General features: G+C 48.6%; 1 pseudogene; it reads left to right on the forward strand.

The window, feature by feature from the left end:
- The first annotated feature begins 205 nt into the window (after nucleotides 1–205).
- On the forward strand, nucleotides 206–2874 carry LOC125514946 (subtilisin-like protease SBT1.4 pseudogene; annotated as a pseudogene).
- The last annotated feature ends 10378 nt before the right edge of the window (nucleotides 2875–13252 follow it).

The following is a 13252-nucleotide window of genomic DNA, read 5'->3' on the forward strand; positions in this document are numbered from 1 at the left end:
AGGAAACGAGCCACCAAGAAAATTGGAGGCAACATGCATTTTCTTTTTGGCGTCCGTACAAGGAATGAGATAACACCAATTTTGAAAGAAGAATGTAGATAACCTAAGCACCACCCGAGAGCCTCGCTGCCGGCCTCTCGCAATAATGCAGTGCTAGAATATGTGGGAGTTTATCTCGTGGAAACACTAAGAAATTCGGATACCGCCAATTGTTTGGAATGGCAGCTACTCCCTCCGCGTGCTGCCACGGTGACCGGCGCTGCCGCGCTGCCTACTTATTCGTGCTCCCCGTCCCTGTTGCCACCGCACCACTGACCGCGTACACCGCTTGCAGCGAGCGACAATGGATCTCCTCAGACCATTCGCGGCCCTGTGCGTCCTCCTTGGCTTCGTCGTCGCCGCGGCGGCGATGGCGGCCACGGAGGTGGAGAGCGAGACGGCGGAGGCCCGGTCCTCCTACATCGTGCACGTCGCGGCGGAGCACGCGCCACGGCTGCCGCGCCGCGGTCTAATGGCCACGCGGGCGTATGGTGCGTTCTTGCGCGACCTACTCCCCGTCGAGCTGTCCAGCCCGGCGCCTAGGGTGCTCTACTCCTACGCGCACGCCGCCACGGGCTTCGCGGCGCAGCTCACGGGCCGCCAGGCCGCGCAGCTCGCGTCCTCGGGCTCCGTGCTCGCCGTCGTGCCCGACGTGATGCAGCAGCTGCACACCACCCTGACGCCATCGTTCCTCGGCCTCTCGCCGTCCTCCGGGCTTCTCAAGGCCTCCAACGGCGCCACGGACGTCATCATCGGCGTGATCGACACCGGCGTCTACCCGGAAGGCCGCAAATCGTTCGCCGCCGACCCCTCGCTGCCGCCGCCGCCCAGCAAGTTCCGCGGCGGGTGCGTCTCGGGTCCGTCGTTCAACGCCTCCGCGCTCTGCAACAACAAACTCGTCGGCGCCAAGTTCTTCCACAAGGGGCTGGAGGCTGCACGCGGCCGTGCCCTCGGCGAGGACTCGTTGTCGCCGCTCGACACCAACGGCCATGGCACCCACACCTCCTCCACCGCCGGCGGCTCTGCTGCCGCGGACGCCGGTTTCTTCGACTACGCCGGAGGAAAGGCCGTCGGCATGGCCCCGGGCGCGCGCATTGCCGTCTACAAAGCGTGCTGGGACGAAGGATGCGCGGGCTCTGACATCCTCGCCGCATTTGACGAGGCCATCACAGACCGTGTCGACGTCATCTCCGTCTCGCTCGGCGACACCGGCTTGGCCGACAACTTTTACAGCGATACAACCGCGGTGGGCGCGTTCCGCGCCGTCAGCAAGGGCATCGTCGTCTCGGCCTCCGCGGGAAACTCTGGGCCCGGGGACTCCACCGCCGTGAACATCGCGCCGTGGATCTTGACGGTCGGCGCGTCCACGCTCAACCGCCGATTCCCGGGCGACGTCGTTCTCGGCAACGGCGAGACCTTCACGGGCACTACTCTATACGCCGGCGAGCCGCTCGGCGCGACCAAGTTACCAGTGGTCTACGGAGGAGACGTGGGCTCCAAAGTGTGCGAAGAGGGGAAGCTGAAACCCGCGAAGGTAGCCGGGAAGATTGTTTTCTGCGAACTGGGTGTAACGGCCCAAGCAGCGAAAGGACAAGCCGTCAAGCTCGCCGGTGGCGCCGGAGCAATTCTCACCGGCGCCAAAGAAGACGGCGAGCAAGTGATCACCAGCCCCCATGTCCACCCGGCCACGGACGTCCCATTCGCCGCCGCCGAGAAGATTAAAAAGTACATACGCACGCAAACATCCCCTACCGCGACGATCGTCTTCCGCGGCACCGTGGTCGGCCCGACGCCTCCTTCTCCTAGAATGGCGTCCTTCTCGAGCCGCGGGCCGAACTTCCGCGCGCCGGAGATCCTCAAGCCGGACGTGACCGCGCCTGGCGTGGACATCCTCGCCGCTTGGACGGGCGCCAACTCGCCGTCGGAGCTCGACTTTGACACGAGGCGAGTGAAGTACAACATCATATCCGGCACGTCCATGTCATGCCCGCATGTGAGCGGCATCGTCGCGCTGCTCCGGCAGGCTAGGCCGGAGTGGAGCCCCGCCGCGATCAAGTCCGCTCTGATGACAACCGCGCAAAACGTGGACAGCGCCGGCGGCCTGATCGGTGACATGTCCACCGGCGAGGCGTCCACGCCGTTCGCACGCGGGGCCGGACACATCGACCCCAACAGCGCCGTCGACCCGGGCCTTGTGTACGACGCCGGCACGGAGGACTACATCACCTTCCTGTGCGCGCTCGGCTACACCGCCAAGCAGGTCGCCGTGTTCGGCTCGTCCACCAGCTGCTCGACGCGCGCGGGCTCCTCCGTGGGCGACCACAACTACCCGGCTTTCTCCGTGGTGATCACATCGAACAAAAAAAAGGCGGCCGTCACGCAGCGCCGCGTCGTGCGCAACGTCGGCGGCGACGCTACGACTACGTACCGGGCCAAGATCACCGCGCCTGACGGCGTGCTCGTCACGGTGAGCCCCGAGACGCTGCGGTTCAGTGCGACGCAGAAGACGCAAGGATATGCCGTCACCTTCGCACGGGAAATCGGCGGGAGCGTCACGGGGAAGTACACCTTTGGCTCGATTGAGTGGAGCGACGGCGAGCACACGGTGACAAGCCCCATCGCCATCACTTGGCCGACGAGCCAGGTTGTGGAGATGTGAATGCGATCAGTGTAGTGTGAGAGTTTATGTCATTTGTTGTAAGTTTCAGTTCATGTGGTGGCATCAGTGAATCAAGACGTCTAATATTTGGTTTCGAAGAGAAGTCTCATGTACAACTACCTAACTGTTAAATTTATGGGATTGCCTAGAACTCGTTTACATGAAATATAATTTGGTCTCATTCACCTTGAAAACAAAAACAGATACAACCCACGTCAGCACACACGCATTTTATAGCATCACATTCAATAACTATAAAAGGTGAATGAGACCAAATTATATCTCATCTAGGTGAGTTCTAGCAAAACTGTAAATGTATTAGTATTAGTAAATCAAGCATCAGCAATATTTTTTTATAAAAAACAAGAAAATGAACTAAAGGGGAATAAGGTCATTCCATGAAAATGAACCCCCTTTATATGTGATGTTATTTGAGTAATTGTTAGCTATGGGTCGGTCGTTTAGTAAGCAGTTATTTGATATGTGTTTTTTATTTATGTGTGTCTTCTTCGTGTTTTATTTACCATTATTGTAATTAAGTGACTGGAGATGTCCAATCCATCGATGTAGTTGGAGACGTTCAACTCCTTAGGCTACACATGAAGTTGATAGAGAATTGTACAAACCGAGAACCTCCAGGTGATAGATGTTGATATCTTGAGGGGAACACAACTACTCTACCAGTCGTAGTTGTCCATAGCCTTCGCTCCGACCTTCGTGACCTTAATGTCTTTCTGTTAGCCGCCACATGTATGGGATGGGAAGTAGGACAATTGAGATGTCTCAACATTGTGCTACTTGAGAGACAATGTTATGTGAGGGACCAATGCCCATTTGTAGATTGCATGTATCCTATAATGCAGGTACTGACTTAGCCGTATGTGCGGTTGATCAAAAAGCTTAAATCCATTCTATGCCGGAGCCGAACGGAACCGCACCTAACTGGCGCGTTCTCATCTAAAACACGCTTGTTTGTCTAGTTTATTTTCTCTGTTTAGTTTAGTATTTGTTTTCCATTTTCTTTAATACTTAGTTTAATTTCTTCTTTTAGTCGTTTCCCCTAGCAACCGACATTGATGAACTTTTTAATGGCATGCGAGTAGAGAGGGCTAGGGAAAGCGTTGGAGGGGATTTTATGGCATGTGAGTAGAGTGGGCGGGGAAGGTGGGTAATGGGGCGAATCCCGGGGAGGGTAGTAGTTATAGGTCGCTGGCGTCTCGAGTGGGTCGTGGGAGAAGTAACAGTCGGTCGCCCGAATTCAAGGCAAGCATGTGTGGTGTGTGAATATGAGAATGTTTAATGATGTGCCACAGTCAAGCACTATCGTTGTTCTCTGCTGTCTCGTCAACCATGGGGCCTACAACGGAGTTCACTGTCAATAGGTTCTTCACATTGACACGGTTGACATGTCAAGTGGTGTGTCCCCAAGAGGAGGAAATTGGGTCATGGGAGGTGAAAACGAGGCCTGGCCAAGAGTATACATCTAATTTATTCGCATTCGTTGTTGGCACAAACTGAATTCGTGAAATTGTGACAATCTTCGAATATTCGAGATAGTTGGTGGTACCAACCGAATTTCCCCTATTTCATAGTTCCTGTTGCAACCGCCTTTTTTGTATTTGGTTCAGACAAAAATATTTATTGGAGGAGCAATGAAATCTCTTATCGCTAGTCCTTCCTTAAAGTTAGTATAAAATTGAGTCATTTATTTTGAGATGGAGGAAGTATTTTATATGCATCATGTGTTTCTTAAAGACTCAATTATATATGTAGAGCTGAGAATTGTCACACAAGGGCATGTCTCCAATCCAGAGCACACACCCCTGGTGCATTCAGGTGCTGTGTTGACGTGTTGTTGTGCTTAATTGGAAGAATGATACTGCAAATGGGGGGCAATAGTTAGGGTAGAACTCTGAGCTGGCGGCAGGGCCCGCATGCAGTGTAGCAGGCTAGAAAAGGAAGACGATTGACATGGAGCAAGAAAACGAGCCGATGTTACAGGAGGAGAAATAACGGACATGCAGTTTGAGCACGAGTAATGCTACACATACATAGATTTACACGGGTTTTACAAATAGGTGGGTTTTGATTGGAGATTAAGGGGAAGGAGGGGTCCATCCCCGTGAAAATCAGAATGAGAGTGATTAGTTAGAAAGAAAGAATTCTAGTCAGTGTGCAATTGCATATAATTCTTTATATGTTTAGCATTACTCGTGAGATGAGATAACTGAGAAAACCAAATAGTAATCTTGCAAGTGTAACGCTGTGGCACAAGCTACGCCCCGTGCACCGACGGACGTGCTCGTCGGCGCATGGGGTGACATTATTGCACGGCACGCTGTCGGCGGGGCATGACATGTCAGCATTGTACTAGGGCGTGGCAGGTCTTGGCGGAAGCAGCAAGCGCGGCACATCGGTTCTTCATTTCTCTCCCGTAGCCGGCCTGTTGTAGGTTGAACGCCGAGGCCAATGTGCAGCTTGACGTTGCCCAACGATGACATGTGAGCAGAAGATAGTAGGAGAATGCGCTGCATGGCTCTTTCGCCGGGTTCACGACAATTGGGAGCACACATCAGTACAAAAAATATAGATAATAAAAAGTGAAAACTATCGAAAGAAAAAATCAGAAGAAAAAACATATCTGGATGATAACTATAAAAACAAAATTACAAAAAGCTAAAACAAAAACCAAACAAGAAAAAAGGAAACAAAATCGTAATAAGACTATCCACAGTGGGAGTAATATAGATGGTAACATCACAATTATCTAGGCAAAATAGATGATGTAGCATGTAATTAATGAAGAAAGAGAGAGACATGTCGTACTAACATATCTAGTTACTATAACATCACGCATATCAAGAAAAAATGACTCTATAACCTAATAAATGAAGTGATGTATGACACAACACATATGTTAGGTACCCACTATGAAGATAGTAACATAGACTAATACATGTTACTACTCTAAATTACTTCTGACTGTGACTAGTCTAAAGACCGCATGCGAACAAAGGTCGGACCACCTCGCTTGCTGTGAGTGTGGCCTTGCCTAGTTGACGCCTGCAGGTGTCACTAGGATTTGCCAGGCTAGACCCTTCGAGGGCGCGGCTATACGTCGCTTGTTACGAGAGGTATATCCTCGTCGCTTGAAGGAGCTCTGTTTTTTTATTTTCTTCACTATGTTTTGTTTTTTCTCTCATATTTTTTATTTTTCTAATTTTGTTTGTATTTTAAAGATATTGTAAATACACATATTTGATTAAAATTTACTTTAGTTTTGGAGAAATGTTTCTGTATTGTTAAGAAAATGTTCGTGTGATTTTGGAAATGTTGGTACCATTTGAAAAAAAATGTTTGTGAGATTCAAGAAAGGTTCACACAGTACAAAAAATATGTATGTGATTTCTAAAAATAAATTATGCAATGTAAAATGTATGAATAATTAAAAATGTTTCATGCGATTCAGAAAAATGTAGCTGGTATTCTCAAAACAATGTTCACATGTTTCAAAATAATATGTTCGTCAAATTCAAATACTTTATATACAAATTTAAGCCAAGGCAATAAGAAAAAACAGAGAAAGTCGAAGAAAAAATGGTCAAAACCGAAGAAAATCCAGCAGCAACCGTGCGATCGAGCGAACGCGCTAAAATGGGCCAGCACAGAAACGACACATCGAAAGCGGGTAGCTGGGCCTCGTTCTTGCTCTGGTCCATAAACTGTCGGGCCTGCGACGCGGCGCTAAGGAAGAATACCGCGTGCGGCGGTGGAGGGGAACTTTTGGTTCCTGGGTACATATGTACCCTATATAAGATTTTTTTTAGCAATTCAATAAAAGTCAAAAAATTCTGAAAATATTTTTGAAATAAACTTGACCTTTCATTGTACTAGTGATAAAAGTTCCACAACAAGAAAATTTCTCTTTGACTTCTTTTCAAAAAAGGCAAATTTTTGGTCAATATAGCATGAATAGTGACCTATAATAGCAAATAATTTTTGTCTTTTTTGCTGTGAAGCCAATGTAGTTTTATTTTGTGCGAAAATTGATATACTAGTGCGCAAGTAAGTCAAGTTTACTCTAAAAATACTTTTGAAGTACTTTGACTTTTTGTTTAATTATTTAAAAGAAATACCCCATATAGGGTGTATATACATGCGGGAGTCGAAGGATATTTCCCGTGCGGCGGTGTGCTTTTTGTAGCGAGTCCGCTTGTGGAAAACTGGAAACCCTACTAGGTTTATACGCCAGCCACGCCGCCAGTTTGATCACATCGCCCGCGCAATACAATGGCCTCATTGTTGCTCAGATCCGCAGGTCAATTTCTTGGGCGATCAATCCCGCAGGTGTCCTTCCCCGGGTGCCCAGGCCACTCGCGGTTGCTCTCCGATGGTGTTGGGAGGTTCCAGTGCAAGGTAATTAAGCCCCTCTTCTCATCCTTTCCCAGTGGCAATAACTAATCCGTCTCGTTTCTTCCCTAGAGTTTCATTGGTTCGAGGAATTAGGGCGAACTAACCCGTAGTTGTTGGGATGTACGGTGCGATCTAATTAATGAACACGTTGTTGCACAAATATAGCTTCTTCCTTTTACGTAGATGCTAAGATTTTTTTATTTATAATATCTTAAGTTGCTAACAGTTTAGTCTATACAAAAGATGTACCATGTCAAGCTACTGATATGGTTAATGTGATGCCGTTCAGCATAGCCATATATGGGTTTCTTCTTGTTGTTGTGATACAATGGCTTTCAGCTGGAAACAAAATACTCCTCATGGGTATATGGAAGTTTAATACTCCCTCCTTTCTGGTTTATAGGGCTTATCTCAAAATTTTAGTTTTTCTATTTTATAAGACTCAATTTGATTGTTCCCCATCACATGTTCAGACTTTAAGGTGCATTAAATTATTGCATGCAAGGATTAAGAGAAAACTGACCAATGCATGCACTTTATGCATGCATGTATTGCAATTAATGCATTCGTAAACATATTTTTTAAGGAAAACAAGAGGATTAATTGAGTGCTTTTGCAAACTACAAAAAATATTCCACCACTCATCATCTACCTTGGTTGATGAGATTTTTGAATTGAGCCGTATAAACCGGAAAGGAGGGAGTACTTTCATTTGTCTACAGCATTGTTGCTCACGCTCCAAGCTTCTCGAGGATCCATGCCGGATGACACCGCATAGCTATTTCATCGAGTTACAGAAACAAAGCCGAATTGCGTCTGAAAATAGCAAACGGTAAGAAAGTACTCCCTCCTTTCATCTATATAGGACCTAATACGTTTTTCAAGACCGCCTTTGACTATTGATAAAATTAATACTAGATGACATGCATAATGTGAAAATTATATCATTGAAAGCTCCTTTCACATACGAATTTGATGATGTGCTTTGTGTAAGTTGCATGTCATATATTATTGCTCTAACATTTGGTCAAAGTTAGTCTTAAAAAACGCATTAGGCCCTATATAGATGGAAGGAGGGAGTAATTAATTTTTTGGTGGCATGTATGCACAAAATTAAATCTCTCTTATTTGCATTTATGTTCCTTTTGATATGCAGTTTCGAGCGACGGAAAATTCTGTACGCATGTTTCTTTGGTCCTATTATATTCTACGAAAAGTCTAACGACCACACGTGTGGGCGTTTGCATCTCGCCCACACGCGTGGATCCGCGTCCGTTTGTAAGCGCATAAATCTTGGCATGTTTCTAGTGCCACGTAGGACTGGGCTGGTGTGTGGGCATTCACGCGGTCGCCCACACGGCCGTTTCATCACACGGGAGGGGCTGGTGTGTGGGCGTTCAGCAGTTCACCCACACGCCACTTTCCACTCACGCACAAGGGCTGGTGTGTGGGCATTTGCCATCTCGCCCACACGCCCGTCTCATCTCCCACACCCCAGTTGCCACTTTCCATGTGTTTTGCAGTGTACATGGCAACTGCCCTAGTGTGCTTTATAAGCAGGTGGCAACTCTCTCTTTTTTTACCCGAACATGTCAGTTGCCATGTTTTTTGCAGGGCACACAGCAGCTACCCTAGTGTGCTTGTAAGCAGATGGCAACTCTCTCTTTTTATCCGAACATGTTGTTTTGTCATGTCTTTTTGTAGCGCTACACGGCAACTGCCTAGTGTTAGTAGGTGGCAACTCCTAAGGTTTTCAAATCATGGCAACTGTAGTAAAACCAGATCATACATGGCAACTGCCTAGTGTTAGCAGGTGGCAAACTCCTAACGTTTTCAAATCATGGCAACTATAGTAAACTAGACCATACATGGCAACAGCTGCAGTTGCCCAAAAATGGCATTTGGAACTTTTGACATGAGATGGCAACCGCAGTTGAGCAACCATGGCAACCGTAGTTCAGCGACATGGCAATTGCAGTTAAACGAACATGGACGGGGGTCTGGACCATGGCAACTGAGGGCGCGCGATGACTGTCATGCGGGACGTGCGGGACCACGAGGTACGAGGCCTGACGTACGGGGTGTGTGGGCGTTATCTATTTCGCCCACACGCACGCGTGTGAGAGGGATCGGGAGGGAAAAAAAGGAGGTGTGTGGGCATTACTTGTTTTTGCCCACACGTAGGTGTGTGGGCTGTTCCTCTTATACACCATACAAAATGTGTGGGCAGACTCCCTAACGCCCACACGTGTGGCACTTATCGGCGTCCATATTCTATCTTGGTATAGACAAAGACAAGAAGAAGAAACTGTGAGGGGCCAATGCAACCTCGAAGTTAGTGTGTATGTGTATCGTCCACCTGCAGAACTTTCTATGCGGTGGACTAAGCTGTGGACTTAACACGTTTTGCTATGTTTTTTGTTGTGTTAGATCTGCATGTAATGGAAGATAATGTTTGTACTTACTCCATATAGAACTAACATTCTGAAACCTAACCACTATTAATTAGACTCTTAAGTAGAAAGGGATGCAATAACCCTTTTGTTTGTAGTTGATCGCTCCGATTCTCAGCAAACACTTGCTTGTGTGATTTCATGTGCCCCCTCTCCGGCAGGCTCCACGATGTCCTTGTTTATGTTGAGGTAGGTCACAGGATCATGACAAACCTAAAGAGAAGCCAACTCCAAGCAGGAGTAGAATCGGCGGCATCGGAAGGGGGAGTCTCACACTGGATCCTAGAAACTTCCTACTGGATGGTGCGATTTGTGAAGGAGGTGTCATTTCAAAGTTGTGTATTGACTTTGTCCTCATCAAACCACGCATGTATACCCATATTAGGACCCCATGCAAATGGGGCAGTAGTTCTGAAACTTCGCTGCGTGATGTTGTGTGCCCCTCTCTCCGGCAAGCCCCGCGACATCTAGCCCTAACTTTTCATTGAAGGGGCCACCCATGTTACTTTTATTCTTGTTTTTGTTGGAATAAAGTCACAAGATCATCACAAACCCAACGAGAGGCCAAGACCAAGCATGAGTCGGCTCGGCAACACAGGAAGGGGTTCACACTGAAGCCCTGGAACTTCCCGCTGGATGGTTCGGTTTGTGAAGGATGTGTCACTTCAAAGTGCATTGCCTTTTTTTGTCATAAAACCACCCTTGTAAACCAATGTTAATTAGGCCGTCATGCAAAACTTCATCTCACAATTTCATGCCCCACTCTCTCCGGCGGTCCCCGCTACGTCTAGCCCTAGCTTTTCTTCGAAAGGGGCCACCCTTCTATACCCATGTTAGTACCCCATGCTCCACTCTGTCTGAATTTTTCCTAACCAAACCACCCTTCTATACCCATGTTAGTAACCCATGCAAAAGGAGTAAGTGGTTCTAAAATTTCCTCACCCGATTTCGTGTGCCCCCTCCCTGGTGGGCCCCGCTGCGGCTAGCCCTAGCATTTATTTGTAAGGAGCCACCCATTGTTCATTTTTTGTGCTGGACTAGGTAATAGGATCATCACAAATCAAAGAGAGGCCAAGTCCAAGCAGGAGTTGGCTTGGTGATGCCGGAAGGTCGGACAAGTTCATATGGGATTGTCTAGATTGTGGAGGTGTGGGACCAGTTCCTCTATTGGCCTTGAAACTTTTTCTGCACTCAACATAGGCCATGGCATGGCGCATGCCAAAAAATCACCATTTTTGGGGCTACCTGCTTCGAGAAACTTTTGTTGTAAGCTTTTGGGCATAAATAAGTTTTGGTGCTTTTCTGTAACGCTCCGAGACCGTTGCGCCAGGTGTCTTCCAGTTATGCGCGTTGTTGCCATGTCATTTGCTTGCGTGTTGCATCTTGCCATGTCATCATGTGCACTGCATCATCATGTTTTCAAAACTTGCATCAGTCCGGGTCCCCCAGTTCCGTCTGTTGTCCGTTCTAAGCCCAACCACACTTGCATGCGCCCGCGACACGTCCGAAATATTATTTTATAAGTGGCCATAAAATGTTCTCGGAATGGGATGAAAGTTGGCTTGCGGTGTTGTTATGTTGCCAGTAGGTCGCCTGCCAAGTTTCACCGCATTCGGAGTCCGTTTGACGCCCTAACGGTTAACTATAGCGGCATTATAGTCGGTCAAAACGTCGGACATTTTCGGTCTCCAGAAACGGTTGCCGGGCTGCCTTCTTTCCTCTCCTCTCAGCCCACCTACCCCTCCTCATGCCCGGAGCCGTCCGATGGCGATCACACGGTCCGAAAACCCCTTCTAACCCCTCAAACCCTAACCCTGCTTATAAAAGGAAGCCTCCCCTTCCATTTTTGGCAGCAGACAACTCCCTCCTCAAAATCAGAGCGCCACCAGCCTCCTCCCACCTCCACCTCGCATTCCGTGCTGGCCTAACTCGCCGCCGCCACTTGGCGCTGCCCCAGCGGGCGAGCCGCCACCTGAACCCGCCGCCGCCGCCTATGGCCAGTGGCAGCGCGCCACGTGCCCTGCCAGCGCCTCCCTCCTCCCATCTTGCGCCGACCCAGATTGGGGCCTGCCCGAGCCCATCTGGGCCCGGACAAGCCCGCATCGCCGCCCGCAGCCGCAAGAGCCCGCTCCCCTCGAGCCTCCTGCGCCCGAGCGCCACCGTCCCTTCGCGTCGGTCGGCGAGCTGACGTCGACAAGCCCCCTGCCGGTGACTAGCAGGTCACGTCGCGCCCGCCTCTAGCTTCCTTCTCCTTCCTCCTGCCTCATCTCTCTCTGACATGCTCTCCCTCAGCCAACATGGACAGGGCCTCCATGGAGCTCGCCCCTCACACCGGCGTGCACTGCCGGACGTCGCCACCACCGAAAACGGGCACCTCGCGCCCGGATCCGCGCCTCTCCACCCGGATATGCTCCCTCCCACCAGACCCCTGCCTCTTCTCGTCATCCCACCGCCGCCATGGCCTCCTGCTCGCCTGGAGCAGAGGAGGAGGTCCGTCGAGCCCCTCTGATGGGCCACCTCCCACGCCCCAGCCCATATCCGCCGGCCCAAGAGGCCCATGGGTGAGCAGCCCCTCCATCCCTCTCCTATGCACTGCTGGGCCAGCCGAATTCGGCCCATGCATATTTTTTTCCAGTCCAGTGAATTCCCAAATTTTCCAAGAGTTTGCAGTTTTGCAGATAAGCCCTCAAACATCATGCATTTAATAACTCATGAACCGTGCATCATATTAAAATGTTTTATATATGTAACATGCTTAGAATTTTGTGTAGTTTCATAATATCCAACTTTCATGCATGTTTAAAATGTTTAAAATGCTGTTTGTTTACATTTTCTTAAATAACCTGCTAAAATGTTTTATTTCATAACTTAATACTCGTAGCTCCTTCTTAAATACACTTTATATGTATATGGGGTAGAAACATGCATAATTTAACATGGTGGCGTTACTTTGCATGTTTAACAACTCTAAAATATGGTTTAGGGCAGAACAGTACCAACCTTAGAATATGCACATGGGGATTTTCCGGAATTGTTGTTTGTTGTTCCGGCCTCATTTAAACTTGCCTAGATATGTAGTTTTCATATGCTTCACCCCTTGCCATGTTTATTAACATTTATTGTTGGGTACGTAAACGAGAGAGAACTAAATAATTGATGTGGTGTTTCGGCAATACGCAACTCGTTGCATATTGAGCTGCACTTAATTTCTAGTATTGTTTGTGCACTTTGCCATGCCATGCCTCATTAAACCGGACATGCATCATACTTGGTTGTGCATCATGCCTTGTTAATGTGATGGTTGTTTACTATGTTGCTTGCTTCTTTCCGGGTTGCTTCTCTCGTTAGCTTCGGTTTCGTTCCGAAGTTGTGAGGATCCGTTCGACTATGTCCATTTTTCTTCTTCTTGGACTCGTTCTTCTTCCTTGCGGGATCTTAGGCAAGATGACCATACCCTCGAAATCACTTCTATCTTTTCTTGCTAGTTGTTCGCTCTATCGCTATGTCGCGCTACCTACCACTTGTTATATCATGCCTCCTATGTTGCCATGTCAAGCCTCTAACCCACCTTCCTAGCAAACCGTTGTTTGGCTATGTTACCGCTTTTGCTCAGCCCCTCTTACAGCGTTGCTAGTTGCAGGTGAAGTTAAAGTTTGTTCCATGTTGGAACATGGATATGTTGGGATAT

This window comes from Triticum urartu, chromosome 6A, assembly GCF_056163025.1.
Source record: "Triticum urartu cultivar PI428250 chromosome 6A, HENAU_Tu73, whole genome shotgun sequence".
In the NCBI taxonomy this organism is placed as follows: Eukaryota; Viridiplantae; Streptophyta; class Magnoliopsida; order Poales; family Poaceae; genus Triticum; species Triticum urartu.